Below are 16,900 nucleotides of genomic sequence, written 5' to 3' on the forward strand. Positions count from 1 at the left end.
TTCCCCTTGGCACCTGTCTGCAGGAGCCGAGCCGCCCCTGCCTGCTTTGGGAGGCCGGTGCCCCCCGCCCGGTCCCCTTTCCCTTGCCTGGCTGGCCCTCCTGGCACCCAGGTTTGCAAGCCTTGGCTTTAGGCCTTCCTGGCCTGAGGGTGGAGATTTGGGGGTAGGCGGGGCCCATGAGCTGGGAGATGGGTGGAGGTAGAGCAGGAACGTTCCAGAACCTCACCAATTAGACCCTCTAGCTAGAGAGGGCTTTGCCAGGGCAGCTCTTTTCCTGATCGCTGAGAGCCAGGGTGCTGTCCCTCTCCAGCAGGACCAACGGTGGCCCAGAGGGCACCTTACCGCAGATTAGGAAAGGGGACCTTCCCCTGGTGGACAGGCACTGGACGGGCTGGAAGAGTCGGCTAGATTTGAGCCTGCTAGTCCCCTTTGCCCGGCCCTTGTGCAGTACACAACATGTCCACATGTGCCCAGCCTCCCTGCCCTGATTGGAACCAGCTCTCGAAGCCTGGTAGGAAATGGAGGACTGTCTGGAAATCCCTGAGGGCAGCACCTGCCCTCTTGTCACCCCTGGCCCCCCGATTTCCAGCTCAGCCATCTGCCTTGGCTCCTTGAAGCCTGTGGAACCATTTAAAAGGCTCCTAACGATATTGATCAATCTCTCTAAAATGGATTATCCTGTTTGCCTCCCAGCCCGACTGGGTGCCCTGGGTAAGATCAGAAAGGAATTATGTTAGCCGGCGGCGGAGGGAGCAAGGGCGAGAATGTATCTCCTCCCTGGTGATGCAATCTTATCAGGGCTGAACTTTACTCTCCATCTTGGGATATAGGGTACTTTGAGGATGTCGGAAAGAAATAATAATCTTACGATTTGCAGATTTGCAGCCAGCTCGACACCGAGCCAGCGGGGAGGGCGGGTGGGGGCAGAGGAGGCTGCGACGCAGACCATTTTTCGTCAGAGCTGTTCCCTGGAGAAATCAAGCCCTTGTAGAAATCCCGCTGGAGCCCGGGCCCTGCGTGACTCGCCTGCGACCCGGCGCGTAAGGATTACAGCCCACGTGGAGGGCCCAGGGGACGGGCGCATTCATTAAAATTTGAAACGCAAATGGAAAATTGCTACCTGAAGCCTCGCGGAGCAGCCAGCCAGTGGATCCGAGTTCCCGTTAATGGATCGAACACGGAGGAAACAATTGCAGCCTCCACGGCAATTCCCTCTGAGAGTCGGTTCTAATCCGAGGAGAAAATCCAAACCTGACTGAGGCAGGGAGCTGGGAGCCCAAGCAAGGAGGGTCTTTTCCTGTGGCTTCCACCCTCGGCCCTGCAGGGCACTGCGCCGCCGAGCACTGTCCCTGTTCCCCGCCGAGCACTGTCCCTGTGCCCCGCCGGCTCCTCACCCCGGGCCGAGCCCCACGGGCCGGCTGCGTGCAGCAGGCGCAGAGATGAGCCCTGGCGGCCCCGTGTCCACACACCTGTGCCTCGGGCTGGTCCGGCTGCCTGGATTCAGGTCGCTGGCAAGGGCTCCGGTGTAGGAACCTCGTTTGGGAGGACCTCCCAGGAGACACCAGGGGTGGGGTCAGGGGACACAGGGACGGGGAGCAGATAGAGGAGGCATCATGGAGCCCCACTGTGGGCATCTGGAGCAGAGTGCCAGGGACCCTGAGACACGGCGGGGGGACCTCCACGGGCCCCAGGAGGGGCAAGCGGGCAGGGGTGCTGAGCTGCCAACGCCCATCTGTCGCGTGGGCTGTCTTGGCAGAAGTGGCCCCAAACAGCGAGGCCCTGGGACAGAGAGGGTCAGGGTGGCCGTTGTCACAGTGAGTTGTCCAGGGCTGCTGGTGGGGTGCAGATGGGCTACTGACCCCTGCCCACTTATAATTTGGGGCAATGGGGGGCCTTTTGTTACAACAGGGGGGCTGTTCGTCGTCTATGGCGAACGTATCCTGCTCTTGCTCTGTAAACCTATCTTGTCCTTCCTCAATAAACTGTGGTTCACGCTTGGAAAAAAAATTTATATATAGAAAACATCAGTAATTCGGGGCAGGCCGGGTGCAGTGGCTCACGCCTGTAATTCTAGCACTCTGGGAGGCCGAGGCAAGAGGATTGCTTGAGGTCAGGAGTTCAAGACCAGCCTGAGCCCTCTCTACCAAAAACAGAAAAATGAGCCGGGCACGGTGGCGCATGCCTATAGTCCCAGCTATTCGGGAGGCTGAGGCAGGAGGATCGCTGGAGCCCAGGAGTTTGAGGTTGCTGTGAGCCAGGCTGATGCCACGGCACTCTAGCCCTGGCAACAGAGGGAGACTGTCTCAAAAAAAACAATAATAATAATACTTTGGGGCAATGGGCAGCTCCTACTTGTCGCGGTCCCTCCGCGTGGCCGAGCACAGGCCGGTCCGCACGGAGAGCAGCGGGGCTGGGGCTGCAGGTAGGAGGGAGAGGAGGTGTAAGGTTATAGCAGAATCTCCCCCCTTGTGTGTGTGTGTGTGTGTGTGTGTGAAATGTAAGGCATGTAAGGTTATAGCAGAAGTGTTCTCTTTAATTCTAACTGATGCCATCTGCTTCTGTCACTGTGCTTGCTTTTAGTTGATAGTCAAATATAGCTACACGGAACAGGAGTGACTCCATGACAGGCTGAACTTCCTAGAGTAGGCCTGCAAAGGTGTAACAAAACCCCCCGCCGTGTGTTCTTGCTTAAGCTTGCCTGCGAGTGTCGATTGCAGCTTCTTGGAATTCCTCCACCCCAGGCTGGCAGTTCCGATTGCAGCCGATGAGATTACCCCACCCTCGGCCTCCGGGAGTAGTCTGTGCAAGATTAAGCCTCTAGAATTTCCCCACCCCAAAACTCCCTCTTATCCTGTTTCTGCCCCTGACCACTTGCGTGTGGTTTTTGCTTTTAAGCACCAGCCCTACACTTATCAGGTGCTACAGCTAGCCAGCTTGGTGAGGCTGTGAGCCCCTGCGCTGCGCTTGTAATAAAAAACCTCTTGCTTTTTGCATCAAGTCTCGGTCTCCGCTCGCTTTTCAGGGTCGTCGTCTCTCCCCTGGGCCCACCGCGGAATTATCTGCGGTCTAACAGAGGGAGCCTTCCCGGAGGGCCTCAGCCATCCAGGCAGGTGTTCTCCGCATCTGAATGGGCTCCACCTCCCAGGACCCAGAGGGCTGGAGGGTGGGGACACTCTGGACCCAAGGATGGCTCCGGTGGTATCTTAAGCAGAATGCTCCGGGAGCTGTGGCCCCCGCCTGCCTCCTCCCACCCCACCCCTGCCCCATACCCTGCATGTGCCCAGGATGTCTTGTGTGTGCGGTTCTGTTTATTTGGCCAAGGAACTCAGAGTCCGAGGAAATGGGGGGGCAGTGGGCTCCCTTGTTCTCCCCCAGGACGGACCGGATGGCCCTGGGTCCTGAGACAATGGGCGCAGGGCGTGGCCAGGTGCCGGGCCCAGGACAGGAAAGACAGCTTACAGATAAGCACAAACCAGCCATGCACTTGAACGCTGGCTGCAGAGACAAGAGACGCTGCTTGACTGAGTCTCTCCTCCCTCCCCCAGCGCCCTCGAGAGAACACAGCCTCCCCAGGGAGCCGGGGGTGGGGGTGGCAGAGGCAGGACACGGGTGTCCAGGAAGAAAACAACAGCGGCCGACAGTCGCTGTTTGGCCTGCTCCGGGGGCTTTGCGTCCAGTGCTCACACACACGGTGTGTCCTGAGACAGTTTGCATACTGGCTCTGTGTAGTAGCTCTTCAGTCCTTACCACTTTGAAAGCCCCAAGGGGGTGTCATCACCCCCATTTTATTTATGGGGAAACAGGCACGGGGGAGGGTGCCCAAGGCCACACAACTAAAAAGTGGCAGAGCTGGGATCTGAACCTGGCTATTCCTGCTCTACACCCCTCCTCCTTAACCACAGCCCCCCCTGAGCCCGCCTCTGCCACCCCCTCACCTCCACCCTGGATCTGGGCAGAAGACAAGCCCCCCCCCCGGGGGGGGGTCAGCACTGGGGTGCAGGCAGGATGCGCCCCTTACTCCGGTCTGAGACTCTGGCTGCTCTAGAGAGTTCTGACACACCGGCTTACACGTGTATTTTGGGGGTCACGGCTGTTCTCGTATGTGCTGGGTGGAGGGAGAGGGGCCAGAAACCTGTAAAGGGGACGTGGGGACAAGTCCTGTGCCATGGGTCCAGGTTTGGTGGTCATCATTGGCGGAGTGCAGGCCCGAGACTCTCCCTAGAACATTCCCCGTGTGCCCCAAGCCAGCCCAAGCCTGCTCCCTCCTCCAGTCCTGCGGCAGGGGCCAGGCACTGCCCACTGACAGCCTCCATCCCGGCTCCAGAGTGAGGGCACAGCGACCCCGTAGGCACTGGAAGAACATGCTAGAACTCAGTTTTTCTTGTCTTTTTAAATATTTCTCTTTTTGCATGTATTATAATGGAGAGAACATTAATATTACAGTATATAAAAGTAACTTCTAAATGAATATATATATGTTGGGCAATAAGTGTTCAAAGTCTGTTTATAACTTAAAAGGGATTGTTTGCATCCAGTAAAATGCACCCTTCTGGGAGCTTGACACCCTCATACGTCTGTATAACCCCCAGCCCATCAAGGTGTAGAACAGTCTGTCACTCCAGAAGGTTCCTTCCCAGGGGTTCCTTTCTGGTCATCTCTCTACCCCAGCCAGGCCTTGGCGACCACTCGTCTGCTTCCCATGGCTCTGGGTTAGTTTTTTATTTTTTCCTTTTTAAAATAGTAAAATACATACACTATAAAAGTAGAATTCATCTGGGCGAGGGCCTGTAATCCCAACACTTCGGAAGGCTGAGAAGGGAGGATTGCTTGAGGCCAGGAGTTCAAGTTACAGTGAGCTAAGATTGCACCACTGCACCAGCCTGGGCAGCAGAGCAAGACCCTGTCTCAAGAAAAGCAAGAGCCAGGCACAGTGGCTCACGCCTGTAATCCTAGCACTCTGGGAGGCCGAGCTCGTTTGAGCTCAGGAGTTCGAAACCAGCCTGAGCAAGAGCCAGATCCCGTCTCTACTAAAAATAGAAAGAAATTGGCTGGACAACTAAAAAATATATAGAAAAAAAAATTAGCCGGGCATGGTGGCACACGTCTGTAGTCCCAGCTACTCGGGAGGCTGAGGCAGGAGGATCGCTGGAGCCCAGGAGTTTGAGGTTGCTGTGAGCTAGGCTGACGCCACGGCACTCTAGCCCGGGCAACAGGGCGAAACTCTGTCTCAAAAAAAAAAAAAAAAAAAGCAAGGGCCAGGCATAGTGGCTCACGCCTCTAATCCTAGCACTTTGGGAGGCCGAGGCTAGAGGATTGCTTGAGCCTAGGAGTTCGACACCAGCCTGGGCAAGAGTGAGGCACTATCTCTACAAAAATTTTTTTAAAAATTAGCTGGGTGTGGTGGAATGTGCCTGAGTCCCAGCTACTCGGGAGGCTGAGATGGGAAGATCTCTTGGCCCCCGGGAGTTGGAGGCTGCAGTGAGCCATGATGACACCACTGCACTCTAGCCCCGGTGAGCATGAGACCCTGACAATCAACCGATCAATCAATCAGTTTATGTATTTATTTAAAAAGTGGGATCCACGACATTCCCCTTTGTGTGATGCGCATATTTCGCTTAGCACAGCGTCCTCCAGGTTCATCTGTGTTGTACCACGAGTCAAAATTTCCCTCCTGTCCTGGGCACAATGACCCGTATGTACGCACCGCATTGTGTTTCTCCGTCACCTGTCGGTGGACACCCGGTTGCTGCCACCTCTTGTGGGCAGTGCTGCCCTGGGCATGACATGGTTCCAGATGTCTGTTGGGGCCCCGCTCTTACTTCTTTTGGGTGCGGACTTGGGTGGTTTTGGCTCTGCGGAAGCAAGTTCGTGGAGGTGGGACCACGCGGCGTTGCTCTCACGTCTGCTGTCTCTGCACAGCGTGGTGTCTGTGACATTCAGGCCCCCTGGCCACGTGCGTTAACAGCTCGTTCCTTTTCGTTGCTGGGTAGCGTTCCGGGGTGGGATCTGCCACTCTGTGGATCCGCTGTTTGCTGCTGGGCAGACACCGGCGTGTTTCGAGTTGGGGCCGTGGCCGTGGAGAGCCGGGTGTGTGTGGCAGGGTGCAGGCTCCGCGCACGTCCGTGTTTCTCAGAGCTCGAGACCCTCACACGCACAGCCCGCGTCCCTCTGTGCAGCGCCCTGGCCTGGGCTTCTCCGCGGGCCTGGGATACGGACGGAAATGAGGCCCGACCCCTGGCCCAGAGGGCCCGGGCCCAGGGAGACGATTAGCAGAGCCTGCAGTTGAGACAGAGCGGGGCGGGCCAGCGCCGCGCCGGCGTGTGGGAGTCGTGAGCAAGGCTTGCCCTGTGTGCTCCTGGCTGACTCTGGTTCCTGCTTCACAGTGCCAAGATTATAAACCAGCGAGTTCAGAGCCGCAGTCGTGCAAACAAGGCCTCCTCGCGAGGGCCGCCAGCTGCCAGGCCCGGTTCGTGGGCAGCCGGGAGGCTGCGCCCTGCGCCTGCCAGTGCCTGGGGCCGCGGCAGGGTCTCCAGGGGGTGTGAGATGCTCCAAATGGGGAACCCCGGCCTCAGCACTTCCTCCTCTACTCCCCCGCAGGGGCTCTCTGTCGGGGGAGTAGAATTAGGCAGAAGCCCCAGGCCCCTGGCCTCTGTTAACGGAGTTTTTCCCCTAGCTGGCAGCTGAGGGTAAAGGTTGGGCTCCTTATCAGAGGCTGGAGACCAGGAGAGGAGGATAAAGGAGCAAAGCCACCACTGCCCTCTGGGTGTGACAGCTTGCAGATAAGAGGAAGGCTGGGTGGTTGGGGTGACACTGGGGAAAGGAGAAGTGGGTGGGACCCACAGCCAACGCTATCTCTAATCCAGAGCTGCTTGTGGTCAAGAGACCAGCACAGAGGTTCCCTTGGGAACCACTCTCTGGCCCCCACCCTGCTTTGCAGAGATAAAGCTGTTGCCACAGGGCTGGAAGGATCTGCTTTCCAAATTCCCCCAGACAGAGGCCTCAAGGCCTGCCCGGCCCAGCCTCGCCTCTGCCTCTTGTGGTCTCCTGACACCCATTGAGCACCCACTGTATACCAAGCAAGCATTTATTGGGCACCTGTTATGTATCAGGTCCCAGGCCTGGACTCTGAGATGCAAAGACGGAAGACGCAGTAAGGGTGGCCGAGTCATCCAGACAGTGGCTGCAGGAGGGGACAGTGGCAACGCAGACCCAGAGGGCCACAACAAAGATTCAGGGGAACTCAGAGGGGTCGTCCAAGGGGGACAGTGCCCAGAAGGGAGGCCTGGCGGACAACCACCTCAGGCCCGGTGGGTTTGGCCGGGTCACCTGCAGAGCTTCCGTGGGTTTGGCTGGAGGCCAGGGAGTCTCGAGTTCTCTGTGGGCCTCCCTGGCTCGTTTCCTTGGGGAAGTGGCCGAAGCTCAGGGGGTTTAGACTCAGGCTGCCTCCTCTGCAGAAGGAGAAACCGACCCACTCCTGGCTCACTGCCAGTGGCGTTGGCCGCATGGGGGTGAGAAGTGGGGCCCCTTCCTGAGGCCCCAGGAGGCCAGGACAGTTGCAGCCGCGCAGCGCCGATTCCCCAGGAGGCAGAGGGTCTCCAGGGTGTCTGCCACTTGCCAGACCCGTGCCTCAGTGGTCCCTTCCTGTGTGGGCCTGGGCCGGGGACCTGTTAGCCACGCCTCACAGATAAAGGGGGGCTGAGCCTCCCTGGGGGCCGGGAATGTTCCCTTCCCAGGTGGTCCCTGCTCTGCCACCCTCGGGGCTGCGAGGAACCGGTGCAGAGAGGCTGTGGGCCCTGCATGGCGGGGTCGGAACCAGGCCATCTGGCTCCTGCGCGGCCCAGAGTGGCCATCTCAGCGCGGCCCGTGTCTTCCCTGGGAGGGGTCATCCTACTCACCACGCGCGGGGAGCTGCGGAAGGGGAGCTGGGGGGGAGCTTACGGCGTGGCTGATTTGGCAGGGACCGGCCCCTGTCAAGACAGATCATTGATCACAAGGGAAGCCTCTAGAAACTCAAGACCTGGCCCGTGGGGCGGGCGAGGGGCGAGTACCCTGTGTGTGGCTTGCGCCCTGGGGTTTGGGGAGAGTGGGGGGCAGAGGCCTGGCGTGGCCAGCGGGCACCTGGCCCCGGAAGGCCCATGAAGCAAGACGGGCGGGAGAGGACACTCAGAGGGCTTGTGTTGTGGTTCCTCAGCTGTTCCAGGCCACGTCTGGTCGAGGGGCAGATGGCACAGGGCCTAAAATCGGGGCTGCGGGTTATCTGTGGACTGTGGTGGCCCGTGCTCCGGCTGTCCCCATGACAGCAGATAAGCGCGGGTGGCCATTGAGAGGAGGAGCCAATCTGGATTTTCAGGGGCGTCTGCAGGAGCAGGGGAGCGGTACGGAGGGTCACATAGGGGGCCGTGCGCTGGCCCTGGGAGCGAGTGAGCGATTCGTGGCACCAAGTCGAGCTTGAAAGAACCAAAGGCACAGCTGAGTGAGGACTCCCGGCCAGAACGAACTGGGGTCGCCTCGGCCTCAGGGCCTGCCCGGGGCCCTGAGAGCTGGGGCAGGGCTCAGCCAGGGTTTGCCTTCGAGGTCCCAGCTCCCCCAGAGCAGGGTCCCCTCCCCCAGAGCAGGGTCCCCTCCGTGGAAGGGCCCTAACCCTCCTCGAAAGCTTCCAGAGCCGTGGGCTTCGTGGAGGCCACTTCCCGGTGCGGGGTGCAGTCCAGCCCCCTCCCGAGGCGGTGCCCTGGCCTGCTTCATGCCCGCCTGGGCCTCATTCAGCCACAGAGTGCCAGTCGCCGTGCTTGGCACTGCTGACCCCGTGGTGAAGCCCGAGGAGGCCCTGGAGGAGAAGTCGAATGAGATGACACCAAGCACCAGATGTGAATTTAGGGGTTACGTGCTGAAAACCCCACGGGGATGGGAGCTAAGGTGGCTGCGGAGGGCCCCGTGGAGCTCCCGCTGACCGCGGTCAGGGCGGGCCGCTCTGGGGAGGCGAGGATTGAGCGCAGGCCGGGGTGGAGGGAGGGAGCCGTGGGTAGCCGGAGGAAGCAAGCTCCAGGCGGAGGCACAGCCGCTGCAGTGTGGCCGTAGCGGAGGACGTGTGGAAAGGCAGCCAGGAGAGGTCTTAGGGGGCCTCAGAGCCGGGATCACAGCCTTGGGACCAGTCCCTCTCCAGGCAGGGTTCCCGCTGGTCACCCGCCCGGCCTGCTGGACCAGGAGACCCAGGCCAGAAGGGGAGGGGAGGCGAGAAGGCCACTCCAAGCCACTGCTGGGCCACCCTGGAGCCACCTGTGGCCACCCGGCTGGCCCACCAGCGATGGGTTTTTAATTATCTAAATATTGCCTCTGCCCTTTGCTTTCAGCCGGGACTGCTGAGCTCTGCAAAAGGCAAATAGCTTTCGGTGGCTCTACTTGGGGGGAGAGGGAAGCTTTTCTCCCCTGCCTGATTGCAGCGACTGTAATCTGCTTGGTTTTATTGTTCAGAAACAATACGGCAGCGTGGCAGGGAGTTTGAAAGTGCATGTGTGGGGGATGGGGGGGCAGAAATACCAAAATTACCCGGAATCTCCACCAGCTACTTACCTCCTGGCACACGCGTCCTTTCTTCTTTCCAACTGTGCCTGCAGCCGAGAGCTTCCCGAGGGCCTGCGTCGCAGCTGAAGGTGTCGGAGGGAGCTGGCCTGGGAAGCAGGCAGGTGGTTTGATTTTAGGCTTCTCCACTTCCTCAGGCCCGGGGAGGCGGCGGGGAGAGAGCAGGTGCAGCTGCCTGCAGGGAGGAGGTCACACCAGGCTGAGCCAGCTCTTGGAAGAGGACAGAGGGGCAGGCTGGGTCCCACACCGCCGTTCTCTGGACATCGGATTTAAGCCGCCTTCACTTCCTGTCCCGACCCAACCTCCCTCTTGCCCTGGGGGGGCTTCCGGGGCCGCTGCTCATCTCCCACCAGCCTCTCTCCAGCCCCCAAGGCTCCCCCATCCCTGCCGGCATCTTGGCGGAAGTGGCCGGCAGCTTCACTCCCCGGTGCAGGCCTCCCGCCGGCTCTGCCATCTCAGCCACCGTGGCGGTGACAGCGGCAGCGTCTGCCCTGGGCGAGCTTCAAGGCCGTGTGTCCCCGGCACAGCGCTAGCCCCACGGGGCATCGCTCCCCTTCCTCTGCCTTCGCCCAGCCTGGCCCACTCCTGTAAGCGTCTTAATTAAGGCACTGCCGGTGTATTTATGTGCGGACCCAGCCTAATTGGCATGTTTGTCTTTCCTCATTATTCCCAGCTGGACAGAGCCGTTTGAACAACAAATGCAGAGAGGCTGGATTTCTGCACCGCAGTGTCTATTTTTGCAAACCTGCTCCGTGCCCCCGCTATTAGCCGCGCGCACATGTTTGCCGGCTCCAGCCACATGCCCGTAAGCACTTAATTGTGGGTGCAGTTAGTCAGGGCGGGCGGCTCTCTGCAGATTTCAGGGGTGAGGGAACCTCATTACACCTGCAATTGAGTGCTTTAGCAGGGACAAAAGACGCCTGTTCAGCTAATTGCAGGCACCAAAATTGCCCCCACAGAAAGGATCCCTGGTAGAGGCTTTGAGAGCCGAGGCCGCGCGCAGTAATAAAGAACGGATCACTCGAAATTATAGCGGCGGGGGGTGCTTGTTTTGGCCTAAAGGATTCAGCTTTTTGCGACAGTCATTACACCTCCGGGTTGTTTTTCTCCACGGTGGAGGCCGTCCTGGGGCTGGGTTTGTTTTTTCATTAGCGCCTGCCTCCGCGCAGAGAAATGTCACTCGGAGGGGACTCCGGGGTTAATCACCTCCTCTCACCTGTCTGCTCGCCCGGGACGGACTGCTCGCCGCCCCGTCGCCCCCGTGAAGGTCTTCGCCCAGCGTGTTCATTCGATGAGCTCACACGTGTCCCCCGAGCTCGCGTGCCTGGGCGGGGCCTCGCGCAGGGGACGGGCGGGAACACAACAGAGGCCTTGCCCTCACGGCGGCTGCGTTCCGGCGCGATGTCAGATGGTGCCTCTTCTCTGCGGGTACCTTCGGGCCCGGCCGCCGTTCCCGTCAGCAGGGTCGTCGTGTAGGGTCTGTCGTTCCCACCTCGGGAGCCGCCACGGGTCCGCTTCTGTCGGCCATTGTTGCTACTGATTCCAGCCGGGAGGTGCCTGGTTATTCCTGACTGCGCGCTGCTCGTTCTGTTCGAAAGATTGCTTCGCAGGCATCGTGGGAAGCCCGGGATGAAGGCGCTTTCCTTCAGGAAGACCTGTGCTTGTTTCCGGCAGCTGCCTAGAGAGACACGATGGCTTTGGACCACCTTAATCCAGCTCAGGACCCGACGCTCCCTGGGCGGCACCAGAGACCCAGCCCTGGTGGCTGTACTTCCGCGCGAGGGCCGGTCAACTTGCCCCCCACTCACACCCTGAGCGCGTAGTTCTTTGGGGCCCCAGCCTGCTGTGGGGAGGGTCTCCTGTTAGACCCCAACTAGTGTGAGGTGCCTGAGGCTTTGCTTTCTGTCCTCCTTGACCCTCCAGGCCATTAAAACAGAAACTCGAACTTCTGGGCTCTGCAGATGCCCTCGGGACGACCGTGGGCGCCGTGCTGGGTCAGCGCCAGGGTTTCCTGTTTTCTGTTCCTGTTGGCGTCGTGATTCCTCCTCGTCTTGTCAGCTCTTTGGTGCTTTGGAGATGTTGGGGAGCTTTCTCATGCAGCTCTTTGGGGTGGTTTAATGGCCACTGTGAGAAAAGTTCAGGCCAGTTCTCCAGGCAGGGTGGCGTGGCGCGGTGGGGGCAGAAGGCAGAGTGGGAAAGGAGAGTCCGGGGTCGTGCTCCACGGGGAGGGTGGCGGGGAGCAGCAGACACTGTGTCCAGTGCGGTCAGGGCGGGAGGAGGCGGCCAAGTCCAGCATCCCGGGGGAGGGCAGCAGGGAGGAAGAGTCTGGAAACCAGCTGGGGAGGCCGAGAGGCAGAGGGCTGTGACACAGCTGACCATCTGGGGGTCCCCAGGAGGGCCGTCCGGAGCAGGAGGGCAGCTTGAGTTGGGGTGACTGAGGTCCAGCCAGCCCTGGGCTGGGGGCTTTCTCTGTTGAAGGTGAGGCAGCCACGGAGCAGGCCCGTCCAGACACCTGGCCGCACCAGGCTGCCACATGGCCTCCCGTCTGACCGCGCCCCTGCCCCGGCTCAGCTCTTGGCCAGGTTAAAGCCACCGCCGGGCTTCGGCTGGCGGGAGAGTCTCACTCACCCGGTCAGCACGTCCCCCACCGCCCTCCTCTTGGCCGGGCCTCAGACGCCTGCAATTTCTGCCACTCCGTGGACAGAGCAGGACCGTCGCCGCAACACAGAGGGCTCGGTTCTGTGTCTGGGAGCAGAGGGGCCTAAGACTCCCGTTGCGTGTGCGGCGAGGGGCCACGTGGAGGACAGAGCTCCGGATCGTGCCGACAAGCACTGCTGTAGAAGCCGGCCCCGTGTGGCACAGGACGTTTGACACACACGTCCTCTGCCAGGGCTGCCATCCCCGCCTCGCTGCTCGGCGTGGGTGTGGCCTCAGCCTGACACGTCACCTCTCGAGCTCACTTGTCCGTCTGCAAACTGGGACGCCAGTTCTTGTTCCCTGGCAGGGAGGGTCTGGCCGAGTGGGAACCCGTCGCGGCACCCAGTGGTGAAGTGCGGACACGCTCGTCACCTAAGTGCACACCTCGCCTCGGCATGGGAAGAGGGGTAGCTATTTCGGGTGTCGGGGTTGCATAGGGCAGGCCTCTGCCTTCAGCCGGCCCCCCAGTTCCATCTCTGACCTTTGGGTGCAGGGGGGAGAGAGCTCCGTGAGTGACTGTGCGCGTGCACGTTGAAATTTTTAACGTCGGGGTTGGGATGCGGGGAGGGTGTGAACCCACGTTTGGATCAGCGGGCGAAGGAGGGGCGCGAGCTGCACAGGGCAGCTTTCTCTGCGGAACCCGTTCCGTTTCTTAAATGTCAGAGTGAGCAGATGGTGTGTCTGAGTTTTATTAATCATGGGCTCGCCGAGCTGGAGGGCCTAGGGGATCGTTTTGTCCAAGCGTCCTACAGAGGAGGAGACTGAAGGCCAGAGAAGGCCAGAGCCGTGCTGCACCTGCCATGGGGGCAGAGCTGTGCTGGGACCTGGCATCCTCTCCCGTCCCCACCAGCTCCCCCGTGCAGAGCTAAACAGGTGTATGCTCCGTCTGCCCGGGGACAGTCGTCCCACCTCCCGGTTAAAGCTGAAGCAGAGATGATTCTGGGATCATTCAGCCCCACAAAAACCAGAAAGACTCCTTTGGGACGCCTGGGTCAGGATTGTGACTGCTGCTGAGGACGATCTGGCCTTGGTGCTCCGTTCAGCTCAGCACAGTCTGGGTTTGCTGTTGGGAGAACGATGGGCGTGAAGCCCAGGGGACCTGGCCACTTAGCACATGGTCCACTGGTGGCCCAGCTGGCCCCACCTCTGTGACGGCCCCCAGGTCCACACCAGGCTGAAGCTTCTCCCTCCTGTGGTAGCTGTTGGCATGCAGGGCACCCAGGGGTTCAGCTCATCCTATGAAGTTATGAAATTAACACTGCCGTTTTTGGTGCAAGTGGGCAGAATGGCCCCACCGCCCTCCCTTTCCCAAACACACCGATAGCTGTTCCAGGAGCCATGAGATGGCCCCAGCCAGGGCCAGAGCCTTGACTCTGTAGAGATAGTAGAGGTGGGGCTAAATCATGCTAGAGCGTAAATGACTAACAGCAGACACTTCTCTTTAGAGCAGGTTGTGTTGAGGTTGGGGAGAGAGAGGACTGCGGAGAAAAGGGAAAGACATCGACAGGCCAGAGACCCCAGAGTCGCCCACCTGACGTACCCCCACCCCATGTTTGCTTCATTGCGTTGCTAGGGCAGTCGCTGGGTCCCTTCCCTCCCCCACGTTGGAACCATCGGTTCTGAGCAGCCTCGGAGCATCCGAGACGGCTGGTAGACCGGAGCACCCCACTTATCCCCTCCAATTTTCTTACATGATAAAAGTGGGGCCGACAGAGGGCAGCTGTTCGCTGGAGGCCGGTGGTGGGACGAGGCCTAGGACTCGAGCCACCCGACGTTCCGGCGGGACTCCTCAGGCTACGTCAGTGGTTCTCAAGCGGGGCAGCTTTGCTCCCCAGGGACAAAATGGAGACAGTTTGATTGTCATGGCTGAGTGTTCTATTGGCACCTACAGGGCTGAGCCCAGGGGTGCTGCTAAGGGTCCTACAACGTACAGGAAAGAGTTATCTCGTCGCCAGCACTGTCGTCCGAGGGATCAGCCTTGTTACCGTGTCCATGTTCCGTAAACTGCGGGACAGAGGAGCATTCTACCGAATATCCCGCATTGGGGACGTGTCCAGGATCCCCCAGCAGCGCAGGCATGGCCCCTGGAGGGCTGACATAGGGCAGCTCAGGCCGTGGGCACAGCCCAGGGCCAGCAGGCTGGGAAGACCAAGGAGGAAGGACACGGCAGGGCTGGCCTGGATTTCTTCGCGAGGGGGAGGCAGAGACGGGAAGGGCCCTCGGGCTCCCCACTCTGGTCTGTCGCACTAAAAAGCCAGCGCCCACCATGAGGGGACAGCAGGCGCGAAGCCGCCTTTTAGAAACTACATCTTGTTGGCCAGAGGGCTACACAGGCCTGAACCGGTGAGGTCCGGGGTAGACAGGGAGGCCTGTGTGTCGTCCACAAATGGGTAATTACAACCTGGCAGCGACTTCTCCCGCAGACACGGCAGCCGGCAGCGGGGAGGGCCGTTCACAGCTGCCTCCCTGCCTCGAACGGGGCTTCGCCGGGTCTCTGCAGGATCTGAGGACCAGTGGGGAGAAGAGAGCCTTGTCGCTCTGCCCCCAGGCAGCAGAGCAGGACGGCGGCCGGAGCGGGATCTGAGGAGGCAGGCCACTCACGGCCGTCACTGTGTCCACAGACAGTGCCGGCCACCTGTCTGGGGACTGCGAGGTCGCATTCGTCCCCATGTTCGGCGCCCTTCTGCGGGGCTTTCTGACGGCCCCTAGCCAGGCCAGTGTCGACGCTGCACAGCGCGGAACGTTGACAAGCAGAGCTGTCTGGGATTATGAGTAGACTAGCTCCAGAAGTGGCCGCCAGCATCCTGGGAAGTGTTCCAGGACGGGCAGAGGGTCCCTTCCCAGGGTGAGCAATGTGGCCTGTGCGGTCCCCAGAGTGGTCACTGTCTGCTTTCTCTGGCATCCGCAGCCCATAGAAAGGAAGCACCTTTGTCCTGTCTCTGCCTCGGTCTCGTAAAACCGTTATTGTAGTTTCCAAACACCGAGCCCGCGGCAGCCTGCGCCGGGGGTCAGACACACAGTTCTGTGTGTAGACCGCAAGATGCTCGTGCCTGTCCTGCTTTTTATTTGTTTTGCTTTTAATTAAAGCCACTTTGAGAGCTCCTTCTGCACAGTGATGAGGGAGCCCCCAGGGAGAGCAGCTTGAAATGCGGGGGCTGGAGTCGGATGTGTTGGGTTCACATCTGAGCATTTCCCCTACTGGCTGCGTGACCCTGGGCAAGTCACTTCACTTCTCTGTGCTTCAGCGTCCTCACTGAAAAATGGGGGCCGGGCGCGGTGGCTCACGCCTGTAATCCCAGCACTCTGGGAGGCCGAGGCAGGAGGATCGTTTGAGCTCAGGAGTTCGAGACCAGTCTGAGCAAGAGCAAGACCCCGTCTCTACTAAAAAAAAAAGTGGGGATAATAAACTCACTTTTGTTGCGAAGATGAAACAAGGTAATGTACTTAGGCCTTAAGCAGACATCCGTGAAGGGGACCTCTGGGTAATTGTGTTAGTTAAGCTAACGCTCGCTGCTGTAACACAGAGCCTCGCCGCTCCAGGGGAGGTTACGCAGTGGATGCTTCTCAAGCGTGTGCCCACGTGAGGTGCAGTTGGTGGGGACCAGGACAGGGGCCTCTGCTCTGAACATCATTTGCGATGTTGATAGAGGCATTGCTGTCTTCAATCCTTGGACTCAAGGTCACCTTGGGAGCAGACATCCCTTGCAAAGACCTGGAAAGAGAAAATGGAAATTCACACCAGAGTATTTTCTGGGCCGGGCCTGGAAGTGGCCGGTTATTACTTCCACGACGTTCTCTTGGCCGGAACTTGGTCTCCTGGCCCTGAACAACTAACTGCACCAGAGGCCGAGAGGCGAGAAGCTGCCTGTCACGGAGTCCTGTTGTTACTGTGACCCAGGCCTCCTGTGCGGCCAGCAGAACCCCCACCCTGCAGGTGGACCCCCGAGGAAGGCTAGCTGGCCACTGCCCAGGCAGATGGCCACACCTGATGACCTCCTGGGACCAGGCCGCCCCCCAAACCCCAGCTGGCAAATGTGTGTCACGGAAGGGTGAGAGGAGAGGGTGGGCAGGTCATTGGAAAGTCCCTCATCCCAGTGGGGGTGTCCACTTCAGCTTCACAGAGGACAGGCAGCCTAAGGGCCCTCTGGACACCGGATCGCAACCCCAGCCCTTTTCACAGACCTGCAGGGTGGCTTGACCCAGCTGGCCCAAGACATGTGGCCTGCAGACTTGGACAATGCCTAGAGCTTCCCGGGGCTGGCGCAGGACCAAAGTGACAGGATGCATTGGCTTCCTGTGGCTGCTGTAACAAGTCACTGCAAACTGGCTGCCAGCTTAGAACGACAGAAATTTATTCTCTTACCGTTCTGGAAACCAGAAGTCTGAAATCAGGGTGTCATGAGGCCTCTGCTCCCAGCGGAGTCTGCAGAGGAGGATCCTTCCTGCGTCTTCCAGCTCCTGGGAGCTCCGGGCCCCCTTGGCTTGTGGCCGCATCACTCCAGTCTCTGCCTCCGTCTTCTCTTTCGTCTGTTCCTCTTTTTATAAGAACACAGGTCACTGGGTTTGGGGCCCACCCGGCTAACCCAGGATGGTGTCATCCGGAGAGTCTTAATTACATCTGCGC

At 59.8% G+C, this 16,900-nt stretch overlaps 1 protein-coding gene across 1 annotated transcript in view; it reads left to right on the plus strand.

Annotated features, from left to right (window-relative positions):
- GSE1 (Gse1 coiled-coil protein) overlaps positions 1–16,900 on the plus strand; it is a 265,027-nt gene that overhangs the window by 139,049 nt on the left and 109,078 nt on the right. The gene's annotated exons all lie outside the window — the stretch shown is intronic.

The sequence above is a fragment of the Propithecus coquereli genome, unplaced genomic scaffold, assembly GCF_000956105.1.
Source record: "Propithecus coquereli isolate 6110/MARCELLA unplaced genomic scaffold, Pcoq_1.0 Scaffold701, whole genome shotgun sequence".
NCBI lineage: Eukaryota > Metazoa > Chordata > Mammalia > Primates > Indriidae > Propithecus > Propithecus coquereli.